General features: G+C 39.0%; 1 non-coding gene across 1 annotated transcript; it reads left to right on the top strand.

Moving 5' to 3' along the window:
- Window positions 1-257: 257 nt before the first annotated feature.
- Window positions 258-330, top strand: trnav-uac (transfer RNA valine (anticodon UAC)). The gene has a single exon. It is a non-coding gene; the product is annotated as a tRNA-Val (tRNA).
- The last annotated feature ends 8,139 nt before the right edge of the window (window positions 331-8,469 follow it).

Below are 8,469 nucleotides of genomic sequence, written 5' to 3'. Positions count from 1 at the left end.
TACTCAAGTAATATTTTACTGGGTGACTCTCACTTTTACTTGAGCCATGTTCTATTTAAGGTATCTTTACTTTTACTCAAGTATGACGACTGGGTACTTTTTCCACCACTGATTATGATAAAAGCGCTTCAAGTCAACATCACCATCACACCAAACATCAACAAAATCCATATCACATATAGACAATTGGCGTACTACTTTGAAGCATAAAGGATGTGTAATATGATTCCATACTGTGCGTGGTGGTTTATCTACATGGTTCCATAGTGTAGTGGTTATCACGTCTGCTTTACACGCAGAAGGTCCTGGGTTCGAGCCCCAGTAGAACCATGCTTTTGACGGCAGGTAGCCTAGCGGTTAGAGCGGTGAGCCAGCAACTAGAGGGTTGCCAGGTCATATCTCTCGTGTCTGACAGGAAAAATCTGTCTAGAAGTGAGCTGGCAACGGGAGTGTTTCTGCACTGTAAACATTTTTTATCTTTCTGTAAATCTCATAATAATAGTATTGTACATAACATAACAGAACTGAATAGCATATTATAACGTTACTGTAAGATAAAAAACCGCAGTGCATTTTCTCTTATGTAGCCAAAAGCCAAATATACATAGGCTTTGCTGCAGTTTAATACCATCTGCTCTAAAAATCATTCACTGTTAGGGATGTAAAGATTCACCGATCATATCAGTCCCTGGTTCAAATGTTTAAGATGTGAGTGCATCTTGTGGCAGGAGACCAAACCAATCCAATAGCGTGCATCAGTCAGAAAATGTATTCAAATGTTCCGAATTGCCGGGTTCACAATTTTGTTGTTGCTCATATTACTTTCTTGTTACCTTATGAAAATACCTCATATTTTGTCGAACTAAACATGTAACTGTGACAGTCATTGATCAACAAGCCATTTTTCATGCCAAACAACCCAGGCAATGTCAGTAGCCTAGTCAAACTGCACAATGCACTGCTTTGCACGCCTGTCCAATAGCAGGTAGGCTGCGCGTCACCTTCAGCATTGAAATGTTTGCAAAATAGCTTGTTCAATATCAGGCTTTATTAGTTAGGTTGTTAGGTTATTGTTATCAATCAATTGTTATCAAATGTTATCACTGTTGTAAATAGAGGTTGGCCGATTAATCGGAATGGCCGATTAATTAGGGCCGATTTCAAGTTTTCATAACAATCGGTTATCGCCATTTTTGGACACAATAATCGGCCATAATCGTATGGCCGATTACATTGCACTCCACGAGGAGACTGCGTGGCAGTCTGACTACCTGTTACATGAGTGCAGCAAGGAGCCAAGGTAAGTTGCTAGCTAGCATTAAACTTATCTTATAAAAAACAATCTTAACATAATCACTAGTTAACTACACATGGTTGATGATATTACTAGTTTATCTAGCTTGTCCTGCATTGCATATAATCGATGCCTGTTAATTTATCATTGAATCACAGCCTACTTCACCAAACGGGTGATGATTTAACAAGGGCATTCGCGAAAAAAGCACTGTTGTTTCACCAATGTACCTAACCATAAACATCAACGCCTTTCTTAAAATCAATACACAAGTATATATTTCAAAACCTGCATATTTAGTTAATATTGCCTGCTAACATGAATTTCTTTTAACTAGGGAAATTGTGTCACTTCTCTTGCGTTCAGTGCAAGCAGAGTCAGGGTATACAGTATGCAGCAGTTTGGGTCACCTGGCTTGTTGCGAACTGTGTGAAGACCATTTCTATCTAACAAAGACCGTAAATTAATTTGCCAGAATTGTACATAATTAAGACATAACATTGAAGGTTGTGCAATGTAACAGCAATATTTAGACTTAGGGTTGCCACCCGTTAGATAAAATACGGAACGGTTCCATATTTCACTGAAAGAATAAACGTTTTGTTTTTGAAATGATCGTTTCCGGATTTGACCATATTAATGACCTAAGGCTCGTATTTCTGTGTGTTATTATATTATAATTAAGTCTATGATTTGATAGGGCATTCTGACTGAGCAGTGGTAGGCAGCAGCAGGCTCGTAAGCATTCATTCAAACAGCACTTTACTGCATTTGCCAGCAGCTCTTCGCTGTGCTTCAAGCATTGCGCTGTTTATGACTTCAAGCCTATCAACTCCCGAGATTAAGCTGGCAATACTAAAGTACCTATTAGAACATCCAATAGTCAAAGGTATATGAAATGCAAATGGTATAGAGAGAAATAGTCCTATAATAACTACAACCTAAAACTTCTTACCTGGGAATATTGAAGACTCATGTTCAAAGGAACCACCAGCTTTCATATGTTCTGAGCAAGGAACTTAAATGTTAGTTTTTTTACATGGCACATATTGCACTTTTACTCTCCAACACTGTTTTTGCATTATTTAAACCAAATTAAACATGTTTCATTATATATTTGAGACTAAATTGATTTTATTAATGTATTATATTAAGTTAAAGTAAGTGTTCATTCAGTATTGTTGTAATTGTCATTATTACAAATATATATATATATATATATAAAAAACGTCCGATTAATCAGTATCAGCTTTTTTGGTCCTCCAATAATCGGTATCGGTGTTGAAAAATCATAATCGGTTGACCTCTAGTTGTAAATTGTTTCACCAGTATAAAGTAGCCTAAGCAACCGCCTGAGACACAACTCTCACGCTTTTGCCTGCCACTCCTCTCTCTCCCTCTGCTGGCCTGCCTGCTCTGTCTCTTTGCTAATGATTCAAGAGTGTGTTCATTCTTCGGTCTCTTCAATCAATCAAGTTGATTTATAAAGCCCTTTTTACATCAGCCGATGTCACAAAGTGCTGTACAGAAACCCAGCCTAAATCCCCAAACAGCAAGCAATGCAGATGTGGAAGCACGGTGGCTAGGAAAAACTCCCTAGAAAGGACTAACATCGATCACTAGGCGACCAGAATTGCCAATTAAATAATCTTGAGTTGCTGCTCTGCGCAGCCTGCCTGCCTGCCTGTTGCCTGCGCGCATACCAATTTCTTAAAGTACTTTAAAGTTTGTTAAAAACCATTACTTACCAAGACATTTAGTAGAAATAAAAAGCATCTAGCTACCATACCATAAAAAACAGCATACAAATTAACACAGCAGCACATCAATCAGTGACGTTTTTTGTTGTCAGGGAAAAAGCAAGTCTATAAAGGCTTGCGTAAGATATCATTTAATTGCCCGGCCCTAGCAGTCATACATATATAATAGGACCATTATTCTGCATTGTGAATTGATGTGGAATTGTTCGATTTTTTTCTTATCGTATTAACGAAAAAACTATACAAAACATGTCTGTTTTTTATCCATGTGTCACATCCCCATTCCTTACTATATAGCCCACCTGCTGATCGTTTATATCGATTGTTCAGATTCCCCAGTAGCAATAATTTAGGTACTTCGCTTTAAACAATCGGTGTATATGCATATTTTTTTATATAGTCAAAGCGGGAAGAAAAGAAAAGTTCACTCTGTAAAAACTTCCAAACTGTCTAAAAAACCTTTCGATTTTGAAAAAGGGTTGAAATCCAAAGTTGTGCTATATATTCATTGGCTATGTCATAACACATGTTTAAAGATAAATATTACTCGCTCAAACACTTTGAATTGCCTAAATTACTTAGTGGGTGATGGTGATTTCCGATCAAAAGTGTGGAGACAAAAAGCAAACGTTGCCCCCCTTATCTGATAGTGGGGTGGTAGATGCCCAGTTTCCCTTATGGCTCAGCTCAGGTGCCTACATACACCATAGACATATACACTGAGTATACCAAACATTAGGAACACCTAATATTGAGTTGCAATATTGAGTTGCTAAATTTCTATGTTCCCAAGAACAACATTTAAAAAATGTGCAAGTCAGTTAGGAACAAATACTTATTTACAATGACTGCCTAGGAGCAGTGGGTTAACTGCCTTGTTCAGGGGCAGAATGACAGATTTTTACCTTGTCAGCTCAGGAATTCAATCGAGTAACCTTTCAGTTACTGGCCCAACGCTCTAACCACTAGGCTACCTGCCGCCCCAATGTTCAAGTAACTTCAGTCGTTATAGTTCCGAATATTTAATGCAATGTGGGGTCAAAAATGTCATAAAACACAAAACCGTTAAAGCTGCAATATGTAACTTTTTGGGCGACTTGACCAAATTCACTTAGGAATGGGATTTATAAATCTGTCATTCTCATTGAAAGCAAGTCTAAGAAGCTGTAGATCTGTTTGTGCGCTATTTCTATGCTTCCGTTCTTAAGTTTCTGCGTCTTTTACTTTCGGTTTTGTACACCACCTTAAAACAGCAGAAAATACAATCTTTTTTGTCATTGATAACATATTTCACATCGGTTTAGATGGTACAATGATTCTCTACACTCTGAGTGCTTGTTTTGTCACAAACTGAAATTAGGCAAATTATTAGACTTTTAGCAAACAGGAAATGGAGGAGCGATTTCTGCACATTGGACATTTAAGTAACACCGAACAAAAATATAAACGGTAAATGTTTCATGAGCTGAAATGAAATATCCCAGAAATGTTCCAGATGCACAAAACGCTTATTTCTCTCAAATTTTGTGCACATCTGTTTAGTGAGCATTTCCCCTTTGCCAAGATAATCCTTCCACCTGACAGGTGTGGCTTATCAAGAAGCTGATGAAAACAGCATGGTCATTGCATAGGTGCACATTGTGCTGGAGACAATAAAAGGCCACTCTAAAATGTGATGTCACAGATGTCTCAAGTTTTGAGGGAGTGTGCAATTGGCATGCTGACTGCAGGAATGCCCACCAGAGCTGTTGCCAGAGAAAGTAATGTTAATTTCTCTACCAAAAGCGGCCTCCAATGTCGTTTTAGAGAATTTGGCAGTACGTCCAACCGGCCTCATGATCCTGGTTTCAACTGTACCAGGCACCTGGCAGACAGCATGTATGGCATCGTGTAGGCGAGCGGTTTGCTGATGTCAACGTTGTGAACAGAGTGCCCCGTGGTGGTGGTGGGGTTATGGTATGGGCAGGCATAAACTGCGGACAATGAACACGATTGCATTTTATCGATGGCAATTTGAATGCACAGAGATACCGTGACGAGATCCTGAGGCCAATTGTCGTGCCATTCATCCACCTCCATCACCTCATGTTTCAGCATAATGCACAACCTCATGTTGCAAGGATCTGTACACATGTCACCCATTGAGCTTGTATGGAATGCTCTGGATCAACCTGTACGACAGCGTGTTCCAGCTCCTGCCAATATCCAGGAACTTCGCACAACCATTGAAAAGGAGTCTGCCATCATTCCACAGGCCACAATCAACAGCCTGATCAACTCCATGCAAAGGAGATGTGTCGCGCTGCATGAGGCAAATGGTGGTCACACCAGATACTGATTGGTTTTCTGATCCACGCCCCTACATTTTTTAAAAGTTATCTGTGAACAACAGATGCATATCTGTATTCCCAGGCGTGAAATCAATAGATTTGTCACGCCCTGACCTGAGAGAGACGTTTTTCTCTGTTTGGTTAGGTCAGGGTGTGACATGGGGTGGGCATTCTATGTTTTCTATTTCTTTGTGTTTAGCCGAGTATGGTTCCTAATCAGAGACAGCTGTCTATCGTTGTCTCTGATTGGGAATCATACTTAGGCAGCCCTTTTTCCCACCTTCTGTTGTGGGATCTTGTTTTTGTACAGCTCAGTAAAGCCTGCAGAACGTGAAGTTTGTTTTCCTTTGTTTGTTGTTTTGATTTAGTGTTCTGAGTTATAATAAACATTAATCATGAGCACTTACCACGCTGCACCTTGGTCTCCTCCTTACGACGATCGTCACAAGATTAGGGCCTAATAAATCCATTTCAATTCGTTCACTGATTTCCTTATATGAACTGTAACTAAGTAAAATTGTTGAAATTGTTGCATGTTGTGTTTTATTTTTGTTCAGTATATTTACAACATAAAACTTGCATAGGTAAATACCTTTTTTTTCTTTCTGATAACCATATGGGTGGTGATGTCACTTCATTACTGTAAGTATTGAACACAGCAATACTTTGTGTTAGGTTAATTTAATGGGTCTAGGCAACGGGTTTCCACAGAAAATGTGAGGTATGGTGTGGTATCAAATCCTAGATTCCATTGCCTGCTTTCTGCCCTTGAGCAATGCACTTTACCCCCCACAACAACTGCTCCACTGGTACCCAGTTTGGCAGCCCCCTGCTCCAACCTCTCCAGCCTGTGTATTTATGTGTCTTTCAGAGGGGTTGGATTAATGCGGAAGTCAGATTTCAGTTGGCCCTTGTCTGTATTTGACGAATAAAGTAATCTTAATCTTAAAAGATAAATACCATTGTAAACATGCTGCATTGTTAAGGGGTTCTTCCCTGCCTTTTGACATCCATTTTCCAGCAGAACTGCGATTTTCTCCCGAGGGAACACCTCTATATCCAGGGTCTTTCCTGCACATTTCACATAGACGTTGAACTTGTCCACATCCTCAATGTTATCATTAACCTTAATGAAAAGGGCATACATAAATATTTAATACAATTATGTGGCATTATTTTATATTTTATAGTATGAATAATACAATAAAATATAAATATTTTCTCCAAACGATTTCAGGGCGCATATGTGGCTATTCTGTGTTGAGCAGGTAACAAGTAAATAGTTTCTCCTATATACTTAATTTAGAGTTATTAATGTAACTTTAGTTGTTTTACAAATGTTGGGATAGATGTTTAGATTTGTAATACATTGTAAGGCAGCTTGATGCGACTAAAGACAATTAAAAAAAAAAAGTAACTAGAAAGGCATGAGATCTTCTTTGTTATTTGCGCAGGCTGTACACACTCCAATAGTCTCTCATTCACAATTTGACAAGCACTTGATAATGCCTTGAATTCCATGGCAGCATCCCCTTTGTGGCTGTATTGCACCATAAAAAGATCCTTGCCTTTTGCGGCCCCAGAATGCTGTGTTGTGCCCTTCTTCCTGATTGTGCTGCGCAATCCAAAGCGCCTCTCACTCACATGGCTCTCTGTAACATGATCGGGTCTTTCCACAAGCCACAAGTCAGACACATCAGGGACGCAACAACGCTTGTCCTTATCCAATTCCGAGGTGCATATTGAAGATATTGGAAGAACTGTCCAAAATTACTTTTCATCAGCCAACAAGATGAGTAGGCCTAACGAACAGCAAAAGCACTAGCCTATGTCAATCTACTATCCCCATAGTAGATTGTGAGGTAAGAAATATAATTTGCCCTAGGTCATAGATTTTAGCTGATTAATTATGAAGTAAGTTTCACAGTTTCGCTGCACAGGTTTTAGTGGACATTGGAAGTCTGGTCTAGGCCTACAGCTAGGGAACCATTGTAGGCCCATAAGCCCAACATTTGACTTTAGCCTAGTTTGCGGTTATAATCCTAATGATTTTTTTGCATTTATTTACCTTCCAGCTTTATACGAGTTAGACTAATGATAATCTTGTAGAATAAGCACCTAACAATTTTCCCAAGTCAGCATATATACCCGTTTTATTTTTAAAAGCAAATTGACATGCATAGAATGGCACAACATATTACATGAAAAGTTATTTGTGTGTTTGTTACAACTCTGTGGTAATGGTGTGTAGTGTGTAATGGTTTTTTTCAGTACTGAGCAATTTTCAGGTCTGCTGAGCGCAAACTTGAATGCTGTGAAAGTTCTGTGCAACTTCCGGCGTGCATTTACTGTGAACACTAAGGCTGTACCTACTTTACGTTGGTTTTAACAGTGGCTATTTGACCATAATGTAGGCCTACCGGAGTGACCTACCATCAAAAACAATGGAGAAAATGCATCCCATAACATTTTAACATGGAAAATAGCTGTTCTATCTTTCAGCCTACCGTAGCAGCCAATGTGTGGTGTTCAATGTAGGCCTACGTTCCATGCAGGGCTTGACATTAACCTGTTTATCTATTTGTCCTTCAGACAAGGAGTTGGCTGAAAATGTTGTTTAATGCAAAACCAGTTTACCCCTGGTTGGGACCCACTATTATACATCATTGGTTATGATCAAGTAGACGCTTATATACTGGTTGGTCAGTGATGCCGCAATAAAATAATGATGGAGTCGTGTATCTTATCTCATTTAGTGTTATCATAAAGATAAATATGAATGTTATATATTCTGCTTTCTTCAGCCATGATAGCATATACAGTAACAATAAGTAACACGTTGACTTATTCTTCACAGGCACGACGAATAAGGTGTACTGAGCTTCCTCTTCGTATTTTGTAGTGTTTCACTGTTTTGCTCTTATTCAGAATTTCCCCTGCAAACAAGACATCCCCAAGTCAACATCAGCATCACACCAAACAACAACAAAATCCATATCACATATAGATAATTGGCGTACTGCTTTGAAGCATAAAGGATGTGTAATATGATTCCATTCTGAGCGTGGTGGCAGTGTATCTATGT

This window comes from Salmo salar, chromosome ssa18 (genome assembly GCF_905237065.1).
Source record: "Salmo salar chromosome ssa18, Ssal_v3.1, whole genome shotgun sequence".
Classification (NCBI taxonomy): domain Eukaryota; kingdom Metazoa; phylum Chordata; class Actinopteri; order Salmoniformes; family Salmonidae; genus Salmo; species Salmo salar.
This window is presented reverse-complemented; position numbering and strand designations above follow the sequence as displayed.